This window comes from Dryobates pubescens, chromosome 10 (genome assembly GCF_014839835.1).
Source record: "Dryobates pubescens isolate bDryPub1 chromosome 10, bDryPub1.pri, whole genome shotgun sequence".
In the NCBI taxonomy this organism is placed as follows: Eukaryota; Metazoa; Chordata; class Aves; order Piciformes; family Picidae; genus Dryobates; species Dryobates pubescens.
In genome coordinates, this window is record NC_071621.1 from 37731975 (window position 1) to 37744971 (window position 12997).

At 42.8% G+C, this 12997-nt stretch overlaps 1 protein-coding gene across 7 annotated transcripts in view; it reads right to left on the reverse strand.

Annotated features, from left to right (window-relative positions):
* The window catches only part of DLG2 (discs large MAGUK scaffold protein 2), a 1098948-nt gene that overhangs the window by 141060 nt on the left and 944891 nt on the right, over window positions 1–12997 (reverse strand). The gene's annotated exons all lie outside the window — the stretch shown is intronic.

Consider the following 12997-nt stretch of genomic DNA (forward strand, 5'->3'; position numbering starts at 1 on the left):
GTACAGGAACACACATTTTGGAGCACTGTCAATGGTTTTGAAAGCTAAGCCTATTCTGACTCAATTTGAAATTAGAACAAAGACTAATAGAAAAGGTAGTAACAACTAGAGAACAGCAGCCCTGGTTTATGATCTGGTCCATTTGTTAGGCTAGTCTCAGCTGAATGAAATCTGTCATAATATAACCAACTGATATATACAAAGAAACAAAGAATGGAAGCCAGGGCGATGAATGCTTGACAAGAGTGACTCTAAAAGGGATTGACAGTGAAAACGGCAAGGCGATTCGTGTGGGTTAGGTGAACACGAAAAGGAGTAAAATGCAGCCTGGATATGTGTACTCCTGTACTGAGGACACGGGCACAAAAACACTGCAAGAAATCCCAATGTCCAAAACTGACAGTGAAACACTGAGGTAGAAGCCAAAGCTGCCACCAAGACAGACAGCTGAAGAACTTGTTAGAAGAGTTTTTAGCTTGGCAAAGAGAAACTGGAGAAGCTGTAACACAGAGCCACTTTCATGGGAAAAAATATTAGATACTTAATGACTTTCATTTAGAAAGGCATGAAAGAAGGAGATTAGGAAATGGGAGACAGAAGAATCCACATGGGAAATAATGCACACATTTTCATATCTGTTAAAATGAATAACCACTGGAAGAAATTAGCACATGAATTGAATTCTTCATTTCTCTGTGTCATCAAACCAAACCAGGATGAATAAACTTCTTAAGGATAGGGTTCATCTTTGACTTTCCCTTCACAGGAAATACAGTTTAGCTCTACCCAAGTTTTGTCCTCAGCAGCATGGTACCAGTGTGAAAATTAAGAGCACATGATGGACAGTTGGAATAGAATGGAATGGAATGGAATAGACCAGACCAGACCAGGTTGGAAAAGACCTTTGAGATCATCAAGTCCAACCTATCACCCAACACCACCCAATCAACTAAACCATGGCACTAAGTGCCTTATCCAGTCTGCTCTTATAACAGAGTAGGTGATCCAAGCTCATGTTATGGCCTTGGCTATTAAATGAATCCTAGGAAAATGACATATTGCATTCATTTAAAAAGCACAGAAGGATGAGATTTAACTGCTTTCTCCTGAAGTAGTTTGAAAGAAGCTTTAATTCTATAGTAGTAGAATTTTACAGTACAGTAACATCTTATACTGTGTCTTCAATACTTTCATAGATTCCCCTTATCTTTCTCTACTCTCTTTCTTTCTCTCACTTTAGAAGCTATGACACTTTTTTGCAGCTTCTCTTCATTCATTTGCATGTATCTACCATCCTGTGGGTGCAGGTAATTGCTTTATGTGTCTTCTAATATTGTGGAACAAAATTCCTCCATGACAAAGAGAGGAAGTGGGAAGAAATGAAAAGTTAAATAGTACTGCTAATTCAGCTAAGCAGGTCATTCCTAAATGAGGAAAAAAAACAGAAAAGAAGAAAAAAAGGAGGAAAAAACCTAACAGACATACAGTGGAGGAAAAAAAAACCAGATTAGGAAATGTGGTGCAATTTGTGATCCAAAGAATGCCCATAGCGGTAGCTTTGCTAAAGCAGCAGGATGTAAGTATACTCATTACACAATCCACACAGTCTGAAAAGCTTTGTCACCTCTCTCTGCTTTAGATTTTCACATTTTTGGCAGTGGTGCAGTACTCTTCCTTATAGAGTTATATTTAGGAGTTTATTTAGGAGCCATCATAGGAGTTTTATTTAAATGCTTGTGGAATTTTTTTCTTCTTTACATTGGATCAGTTTTGGTACCTCGGAAGCAACGTTTCAGTTTACAAGAAGAGCTTACCTCAAAACCTCCTGGAAATCTCTAGCACTGGATTAAACCAATCTAAATCGTAGGCAATTTCAGCAAAGAGGCACAGAACCTCAATGTATTCAAGAACTTCTGGAATCCACGAGGTATAACAAAGCAGCCAGAGTGCTGCTTCTCAGATTTGCCTCCTTGAAGTCATCACCACCACCATAGTGGTGCTCTTGATGAGCTCTTCATCTTCCCAGGCAGGAGCTGTGTTGTGTTTTCTGTGTCATTCCTAGCCCCCTTTGCACCTCTGTACTTTAGCAAGTATAACTTAATCCTTAATCCTCTGAAGCACTTTGGGATCATGACATGAAATGCATTTGAGATGTGTTGATACTACTATGAACTAATTACTAACACTTCAAGGAAGGGAAAAGCAGCCAGCAGCAAGGTGTTGTTTTCTTTGCTACGGAATTGCAGAACTACAGTTCGCAATAAAAGGAGCAGTCACGTGGCACAAAGATGATCTCTTGTAACTGAGCAACACACATCTCTTCTGTCATCTAGAATCAGTAATAATTCACGTCACAGCTCCACAGGGCTCCAGGATAAAAGTAGGCTGACAGAGTTTCCCCTCTCCTCAGAAAGAGAGGGGAACGCAACACAGCAGGAGACGTGCCTTCTCATACGTAGTTTACTTCAAACAGCCCCACTTTAGGCACTCATGCAGCAGTAGCAGAGACAGTTGCGTTTGCTCAGCCTGAAGAGGAAAAGGCAAAGAGGGGATCTTCACCATGGCAGTAGTGAAACACTGAAACAAGCTACCCAGAGAGGCTATGGATTTTCATCCTTGGAAATATTGAGAACTTCACTGAAGGAGGCCCTGAGGAGCTTGCTTAGGTTGGCCCTGATGTGAGCAGCAGGTTGGAATAGATGATCTCCAGAGGCCTCTTCCAACCTTAATTATTCTGTGATTGCTTGTAGTTCTTGGATGGTTTTTCCCATTGGTCTAATTCTGTTCCTGTTAACACTGGAGCATCGAATGCTTTTGGAAAATTCCATTCCCTAGCATCAGTAATAAATGGTCCATCAAGGAAGCACATCTCACTAGCTTTCTTCCAAAGTAGTGCTTTAAAAAGTATTTATATACACTATTCCTTCTGTTTAAGTAACAATTTTCAGCTAGAGACACCATTATTTCCACACTATTTAATTGTGATATCAAGTAAAGAGAGTGTCACTGAGCCTTTAAAAAGAGGTCCTGGGAAGACATCACACAGCTCTGAAGACACAATGTCACATTTGCTGGTTTTAAGGAAGGACACTCCTTTCCTGGTTTCTTTTTCCCTTGCCTTCTGATAGGTCTGATGTTCATCTGACCAGAATTTAGTTTGGGTTATTTTATTTCACTTCATTTTCTGGTAATTTAGAAAGCTGAATTATCCAGTGCAGAGCTCTGCAAGAGAGCAAAGAAGAGCAAGAACCTCTCCAGTAACAGCAAGCCCATTACATTGGCTTGCACTGTTTAACAACTTCATACTTAGGCTGAGGTGTTGCAATCCAGTGACTTCTACAAAGCATAAAATGCAGACATGTACATCTGGCCTGGCCATCTACGCTGCCCTAATAGTCAATGGATATAAGCTAGCAGATGCTTTAAACAGCATGGATCTTGGTCTACAGCTGCTTGTTCTTGACAATAAAGGAAGTCTAAGGATAAGTTTTGCTTGTTTAAGCATGGGAGGCCAGTACCCCATGTGATGCTCCAACTACCTCGCTCGGCCTCAGCCTGTGTGAGGTCCCGTACCACATCTGCTAGCCTTGTGCTTGTCCCTTAGACCCACACAGGGGGTCACTCCCTTGCTACAGTGACAGCTGGATCATTATAGGTATCCATATAGAGGAACTCAAATTTAGGAACCTTAAATTGATGCCTATTTATTGTGAGCTGAACCCTGTTCTCCATACAAATAAGGCATTTCCAGGCAAGTGAAATGGGCCAAAGAACTTTGAAGATCTAAAAAATGCCAATTCTTGTACAGTTTTTGCTATGCAGCTTGGGGGATTCCCTTTGTTTTGTAAGAAAAAACCAACCAACAACACCAAAACCAAACCCCAAACCCCACCACCCAAAACCAACGCAGAAATCAAGTAAATTAACACAATAACATATTTCCATTGAGGCAATCTAATCCTATAATAAAGCTGCTTCAGAAGCTTTCAGAAAAATAAGGCAGGAGTAGAATCCAAATGCTTCATTTTTTTTGTGGCAAGTATTTTTATTAAACTGACTTTAGGCAAAATATGCAAGCTTTAAAAAATAAATATATAGCTGATGTGAAAATTAGCTTATAGTTATAGTTACATGTGGGAATGCCTCCAGATCTGTGCATATTTTGAACCTCCTAATCTTGAGGAAAGATGAGATTTTTCCTCACTTTACACCTCCACATACTGAAAACCAAGACACAAGCTGCTAAGTGTGTACAATGAGTTCTGAAGAGTGTCACAAATGATACCAACCTCTACTTCTCATTTGCTCATCACAGCCACCACCACTAATTTCTGGGGAATCACAGGATGCCAAACATTGCTTGCTTAAGTCTTTAAATAATCGCTAGTCAAATGCCTCTCCATAAAAGCACATTATGCCTCTAAATTGTAGTAGTCTGGGAAGATAATGCCCAGCAATGTAAGAGCTCAAATTACCCACTTTGGGTCTGATTTGCATAAGTATGAACATTTACACTTACTGGACCTATATGTATCCATAACCACCAAATATTAGTTGAGAATGGAAAAGTTAACTGGGCTGGAATTACACCGACATGATTTGTGCAGAGCAGCCAAGAGCTGAACTGCCATGACAGGTCAGCCAGTGGCTAAGGAGTGAATTCCTAATGCACCTGAGGTAGTTGCAGACCTCACCAGATTTGCTTTTAAACATTGTTTTTTCATCTTAATGAGCATGTAGTAACAGGCATGTGCAGATAATTTCAGGAAGCCAACTGAAACACTTCTCTGCCCACACGAGAGGTGTTTTGAAACTGTGCTGACGGCACAAAAATCAATAGTTTACAGCTAAGTAAAATCAACAGCCCATTTCCCAGAGCTTTCTTCTTTGTCTGCCCTTTGGATACATGACATCACAAAATCCTTCTCTCTGAAAAAGGAGACTGATGCGAACCACAGACAGAGTCTCATGATTTTCTCTAAGTTTTATGCAACTGATTAATCACATTCAGCCTCAACCAGCTCATGTATGAATGAGTAATTTCTTTTCTAAATAGAATGTTTAGAGATAACTGTTCCTCCAACTATTGTCCTCTCAACATCTGATTTCTGGACACACTGGCTTTATGGCATAGTCTGAACGGCACCACTTCTGCTACAGCTTAGGAAAAAACTTTGCGGGACTGTTGCCGCCACAACAGCATTTAGCGCAATAGATGAAACGAATCAGAGTCAAGAGTCAATTCACATCAGAGGCAGAGCAACTTCTCATCACCCTGAAAACATGTAGACACTTCAAACTGTAAACATGTGGTGTTTTTAAATTCTCCAGCGAGTCAGTTAACCAACACAAAATGGAGACATGAGCATTTGATGGGAATTGCAGGGAGAAGCAGCAGCTGCTTGGCAAAGTGAGAACAGAACCCAAATGATGAATCCAGCCTTGTTATGCAGCGTTATGGCCCAGGCACAGCCCAGGACAAGTCCAGCTTAAAAGCTCAGGTAAACTTTCAAAAAAGATTCAAACTCAAAAAATCTGAAAAGTAATCAGTCTAAAGATGCTGGGCACCCTGGCACACTTGTAAAGGCATCGAGGTAGGCAGAGGTCTAACCTGAAACCCATAAGTGTCACTCAGCACACACATTTGCTGGATTCTTGGACATCTTTGTAAGTACCCAAGAAGAAATATTTGCAACCTGGTCTACAGAAGCCTTGAATACTTCTACTCAGTGCCAAAGACATACACACTGCTTAAGGCTTCTGGGTGTTGTAGAAATGGAAGCATTCTCCTGTGGATGTTATGGTCTCATGGATGCTCTTGAATATTGCAGCCAAAGTGCTCTAACTGCATATAATTAAAATTACTTCCCCTGAACTAGGTAGGTAGGTAGGTTTTCTTAATCCTTAGCAGAGTAAGTGCTGTTCCACCAGCTAAATCTGCTCAGGCTTTCAGATCATGTTTCAATTACAGCAATTTCTTTTTCCTGGTCACTGGCAAATGAAATCTTGTTTCACTGGAATCCATCAAAAATTAATTGTACTAGATCTTTGCCTTGATCAGCTTTTCCCTGAGACATACAAAACTGCAACAGCATTTAATTTGGCAGCGTTATTAGGCTGCAGTCCATCTTACAGATAATTATTGTCTCACTGTTTTCCTTGCACACTGTCTTCTGCCTGTCTGTGAACATCTCTAATCACATCTTGTACATAAAATATTGCTGGTATGGGCAAGGCTGTAGCAGAAAAGGAATATGACATTAAGGGTAACTGGGATAATACAGAAAAACAATACCTAACAGCCTCTGGTTTCTGGAAAGAGTTGATTTTGAAAATCTGATTTTATAGAGAGATGTAAGCAGCCCTGTGGAAAAGGACATGGGGGTGCTGATGGACAAGAAGCTGGACATGATCAGACAGTGTGAGCTTGCAGCCCAGAAGGCAAATCACATCCTGGGCTGCATCAAAAGTCACAGTGCCAGCAGATCCAGAGAGGTGATTCTGCCACTGTGCTCTGGTGAGGCTTCACTTGGAGTATTGCATCCAGCTCTGGAGCCCTCAATCTAGGAAGGACATGGATCTGATGGAGAGGGTCCAGAGGAGGGCCACAAAAATGATCAGGGCATTAGAGCAGCTCTGATATGAGGACAGGCTGAGGGAAGTGGGGGTGTTCAGCCTGGAGAAGAGATGGCTCCAGGGAGACCTAAAAGCAGCCTGCCAGTACCTGAAGGGAGCCTGCAAGAAGGATGGAGAGAGACTGTTTACAAAGGCCTGTGGTGATAGCATAAGGGGCAATGGCTTCAAAGCACAGAAGAGTGATTTAGATTGGATGTTAGGAACAGGTTGTTTACTATGAGGGTGGTGGAACACTGGAACAGGTTGCCCAGGGAGATGGTTGTGGCCCCATCCCTGAAGATCATAGCATGATAGTATCAGTCAGGGTTGGAAGGGACCACAAGGATCATCTAGTTCCAACTCCCCTGCCATGGGCAGGGACACCCCACACTAGATCTGGCTGGCCAGAGCCTCAAAGATATTCAAAGTGAGGCTAGATGAGGCCCTGGGCAGCCTGATCTAGTTGAAGATGCCCCTGCTGACTGCAGAGGGGGTTGGACTGGCTGGCCTTTGGAGGTCCCTTCCAACCCAGACCATTCTGTGATCCTCTGATTCATGTCTGTGCCTACACATGGCCTATAGGAATAATGGGATCTATTTCACCCTGTCTTCTCACAGTCAGCTAAGGGGACACTGTCAGGTATTATTGTGCAAATATTTAAAGATTATTTCATCCTTATAAACACATCACATTGGAGAGCAACGTGTTCAAACACTTCCAAAGCAGCCCAGCACTGAAACATCTGATGGGTTTGTAACAGCCTGTGTCATTATAACCCAAAAGCTGCGAACGGGAACATCTTGTTGATTTTGTTTGTGATAGACTTGTTGATGGATTGTGAGGGCTGGCTGAAGGAGATTATTATTATTTTGTGAGCACAATTTGTACCTGGATGGGGAGTAGCAACAATCATCTTACTTGACTGAAGCAGAGAGAATCTGATGTAGGATCCTACAGCCCCTTGCAAGCCACAGACCAAAGCCAACCTGAAAGCGCTTGGTGGCCTCTGGAAGATGTTATTTTCTGCAGCATCCTTTCAGAACAGAAACAGTAGTTTTGAAGATTAAAGATCAATCCCACCAGGCCTTCTAGACTTCTAAAAAGGACAGCAGAAAGATCATGTCTGTTTCAAACGTGGGCAAACCCAGGTCCTTAATTGCAAAACATATCTGCATGTTGAAAAAGAAGAATCCCCTTTCTCCCAACACAAACAGGTTTGATCAAAAGCCCAGAGTGACTCAGGGAGTATCAGATGGGGGGCTGGGTGTGCCTAAGCCTTGGTTAAATAGAGTAGAGCCCGATACGATGGTTTTTATGCTGAAGCACAACCTAAAGTGTATATGGAAAGTGTGTTGCCATAGGAACCACTGTGCTGAGATGAGTAGGAGAAGTGAAGAGCAGGGGGGAGAGAGGCGTTTAATGAACGGGGGAAAGTACTGAATATCACTGCAGATGAGAAGCTGTTGAATTCACAAGATACTAGCCAGCTGTTAATAAGGTGATTACATTCAAAAAAGCATAGCAGAAAAGGTAAACATAAAGCCAGTGACTAACTGGGAGGAAAAGAGCTAATTGTAACAGAACAAAACAAAAACTGTAGTCAGCTTTCAGCACATACAGCTGCCTGAGCACCACCAACAAAGTAGCACATCAGTTTGGTGAAATTGGCTCCAAACCACAATGTGCCAGCTTCATCACATTAAAAAAACCTAAATTAAACCCAAACCCAGCCAGGAAACAGCAAGCAGAACACTCCAACCAGCCAAAACAAAGACACCTATCAGCTATGGCTCTATGGAAGCAAGATGGACAGATGGACTATGTGACCTTTGGAGGTGCCTTCCAACCTAGAGCATTCTAACAACTGAAAGCCCCACATGAATCCAGAACCCACTGACAAATCAGGAAATGTCTAGAATTCAGTCACTTAGTCCACACAGTGGTAGTACAGCTGGATAGTGAATAGCTGCTGGAGATGTGCAGGCAGGGATATTCCCAGGGCATATATCCCTTTAGGCAGTAACAGATGAAGAGTGTCACCCTCTACTTGAGATGCAGCAACAGGGAAAAAAGCACCTCTAGACCACTTGTCATCAATAGCTACATTACTAACAGCTAATAGCTCTAGGCTGACTAAAAGTAGAGACCTGCTGTGCTATGAATTCAATACCTAGAGAATAGTTGCTTCCTCCTCAGAGATAAATAGATGGAAAAGTCACAGGCTCTGGAGAGAGCATAACAGGCAGAAACAATTACCAATTGTCTTGGTATCTCTTGTGCAGAAAGTTGATTGATGGGCAGAGAAATGTAGGTACACAGGGGCTTCCAAGGGATAACAAGGAATAAGGTGAGGATTAAAGAGGAAGGCAAACAACCTGGAGCAAAGATAAAGCACAAAGACTGGGTAAGGGGAGAAGGGGGAGGTTAGAAGACCCACTCAGCACCACAAGACCAGCAGGAGTCTAATATGTCCAGGGGCTGCTCAGGGATGTTGGTGAGAGAGAGTCCTTGGTTCACTCCTCTGGGCTACCGCTGTCTCCTTTGGAGCAGGAGAGATGTGAGTCGGGTTTTACTTGCTGGCAACATGGGAGGTGGTATTCAGGCTGTAGAGTGGACAAGCCCCAGCTATATCCCACTCCTCTGCTGTGGGTCAGGACAAACCTTAATAGCAAGTGTACCTAAAACCCAGTAATAGGAGGCGTACCTGAAGCCCAAGCAGGAATTCACAGCGCATAAAAAGTGAGCGGGATAGACTGAAGGCTACATTATGCGAAATCCCTAAGAGGGCTTCCAAATGAAAACATACAGGGCTCTGTCCTAATATGATGCAAGACTAATGAGCACACAGAACTAATCCTTTGCTCTTTGCTTGCTGCAAAGAAAGCACCCAGAGACAGACTGCTGCTTGATTTATTTCTAATGCTGGAAGGGTGAGTTACAAGGTTTTGATTTATTCCTTATAGAAAGGCAATGCTGAAGCAATGACCATAAAATGCACTGTGATAATCCAAATGTTAGGGGTTTTACTATTTTTGGTGGCAATAAACCAATAAAACTGCCAACATAAAGTAAATTAATAAAACTGGATTTAAAAAATGAGTCCTGTTCTTAAGACACAGCCTACAGACTAAATCTGGAATTCTTTATTGAATTCTCAGGCAAAACTTATTTTAGACCATAATGAATAGAAGACTATTTCCAAATAACAGAGAAAATATTTCTATTATATCTTTTTGCTTGCTCTATGATGTATGTTGTCTGAATCACAGCACTTGAATGCAGGGAGGCAAATAATAACAAATATGGTGATGGAGTTGAACATCTATAAAAGCTGAGCATTTAAATACATATGTAAAGTGAAGAATCTGAATAATTTCTTAGACTTTACATTATCATTAAAGTGTGAGATGTGAATGAAAAGATTCTCTACAGTTTAAGAAGTGCGTAAAGGTGAATCAATCGTCCTTTTATGCCACAAAGGAAGGAGGAAAGAAAAGGATTGTACAGCCCTTAAAAAGCTGTATTAGCTGCTTAAATTTTCAAGGCAACTAACCATTTGAAGTCACAAGGCTTTGGCAATTTACAAACACTAACCATCTGCTCTTCAGTTTCCTGAAATCATCTGCACTGGAAAAAAATCCCACCCAAACTCCACATAAACCAATATGAAAGAGAATGACAGAGCCACAGCTACAAGCATCAGTAAGACCAGACGGTCAGAGCAAGCAGGAGTGGCAGTTTCTCACATCCTGAAGCACCTCTGGTCTCCTACAGTGGTGTGAGCAGCTTTACTCTCAGGGAGCGTGTTTTCTCTCTCTTTAATTTCCATGCTTTTAAAGGTCTGGATCTGGAGCTCAGCAGCAAAAGTTTGTCAGCACACCTAGGTCTTTCTTTGGAGGGGAGCTCCCCCCTGATTTATTTTCCCTGTTTAACTGTACATTTCAGAGTATTGTCAGCATTTCTGTCCTAAAACCTGCCATGATTTTAAACAATACTGAAATAACTCGGCCTTGGTAAACCGTGATTCCCTTAGCCTCACTGAACTAGCACTGCCAGCTGGGGTTTCCAAGAGGAGCAGAAACTAGAGGGGAGGATGTTAGCAGCCCTTCCTTTCAGAGAGACACTCCATTACCAAAGTTTCTCCTAGATGTGTATCTGAAGCAGACTGGTCAGAATAAACTGCCTTAGGGTGCCTCTGAACCATATCTAATATCATCCATCCATCTCAACTAGGGACATTTTTCCCCCTGTAGCATTACATGAAGAATTTATGTTTGCATGTTTTCTGTGACTGCAGTAGAAGCTCACTGACCTGCATGTAAAAGGAACAGCTTCTGCAGGGCAGAAAAAAAAACAGCTGTAGAAAAATGACTGCCACAGAGATACTGAAATAATTAATCATGATTAATGTTAATATCATCAATCCCATGGGAAGGAATAATGCTTTGCCACTTATAAAGCACTGCCCTCAGCAGAATTTTTAACAGCAAAGTTAATACAGGGCACATCACTGCACTCCATGGGTCCCTCATCAAAATCCATTCCCCACTGGAAAACCCAAATTAAAAATGAGACTCCAGGGATCTTAGGTTGAAGAGAGGCTCTCAGTGCCAAAATCAACAGCAGGAGCATTCTGCAATAAAAGTCAAACATTAAGGGAGAGTACAGTAGTTAAATTGAGATTACAGTGTGGTATAACTGGAACTGACTTCCTGCTGCAACTAAACATCTGTACTAATGTGAAAAAATAGCTAGAGGACAGATTTCCCTCCTTATCCCCCATAAACCGTCACTGGCATCTCTCCAGGAGAGCAGAATCATGCAACACTCTTGCTGTGCCAGCAGTGCCACCAAAACAGTCAAATGCTTCTCTAATGAAGGTTTAGCACAGCAGTGTTGAAACACTCCTGGTCAAGGGGAAATCATAGAAGTCTCATCTCTTGGGCTCCTCTGGCTTCAGTCAGAATGTGCTCATACCATTGGGAAATTACTATAAACACCCTGCCTTCAAATGACCTTTCACATACAGAAGCTGCTTCACAAGCCCATGACTGGACTGGTAATAAACTATGTTGACCTTTCCCATCCTCTTCATCTGTCTAAGCAGAGTTTCTGCTCCTTAGGACAGCACTTGTCTAGACAGAGGGTTTTATTCATTTAGTGCATTAAAAACCCCAACAAAGCAAACAAACAAAAGCACAATTGAAACTGTTGCAGTTGTTCTTCATGCCAAACTTCCCAGTCGCTGTCCTTCCTCATCCCATCCTTTCTAATCACCGTCCTTCTTCCCCAGGTACTTGAACACCTCTAGACCTATGTTTCACTGGTCTGTAAAGCACTGGGAATGACGGAGTGGGATGATTATGCAGAACCATTATGCTACTGGTATCTTCTACCACCATAGTCTGATTTCCTCTGCTGCTAACTTGGAAGCTGCTAAAAGCCACAATCAAAGCTGAACGTTCTCAGAGAAATTGTAAGGGTAGCTTCCCAGTGCTACGGAGCTCTTTAGGAAAAGGAGCTTGCTGCTCTGAGAGCACTGCTTGCAAAGAGGCTGTAAAGAGTAAAGACAAAGACAGTATTTGGACATATCTTTATAAAGCCAAAGAGAAAGCAGGGAGAAAAGTTAGGTTCAAAAGTACCAGACAAACGTTGTGAATCCTAGGATCTCCCTAAAGCACACACACACACATGAAAAGGCAGAGGTACTTAGCACCTTCTTTGTCTCAATCTTCAATTGCAGGACAGGTTGTCTTCAGGACAAGTCGCCTCCTGAGCTGGCAGATGGAGACAGGGAGCAGTATAGTTCCCCTGTGATCCATGAGTAAGTATTTAGAGACCTGCTTAGCCACTTGGATCCCCACAAGTCCATGGGACCAGACGGGATCCATCCTAGGGTGCTGAGGGAGCTGGCAGATGAGCTGCCAAGCCACTCTCCATCAGTTTTCATCAGTCCTGGCTCACTGGAGAGGTCCCAGAAGACTGGAAGCTGGCCAATGTGATGCCCATCCACAAGCAGGGCTGGTTGGACGAGCCAGGGAATTCCAGGCTAGTCAGCCTGACCTCAGTGCCAGGCAAGATTGTGGAACAGGTCGTCTTGAGTGCAATCACACAGCACTTACAGCATGGCCAAGGGATCAGGCCCAGCCAGCATGGATTTAGGAAGGGCAGGTCCTGCCTGACCAACCTGACCTTCTATGCCCAGGTGACTGCCTGGTGGATGTGGGGCAGGCTGTGGATGTGGTCTACCTGGACTTCAGCAAGGGCTTTGACACCATCCCCCACAGAAACCTCCTGGCCAAGCTGTCAGCTTGTGGCTTGGACAGCAGCTCTCTGAGCTGGGTTAGGAACCGGCTGGAGGCTGAGCCCAGAGAGTGATGG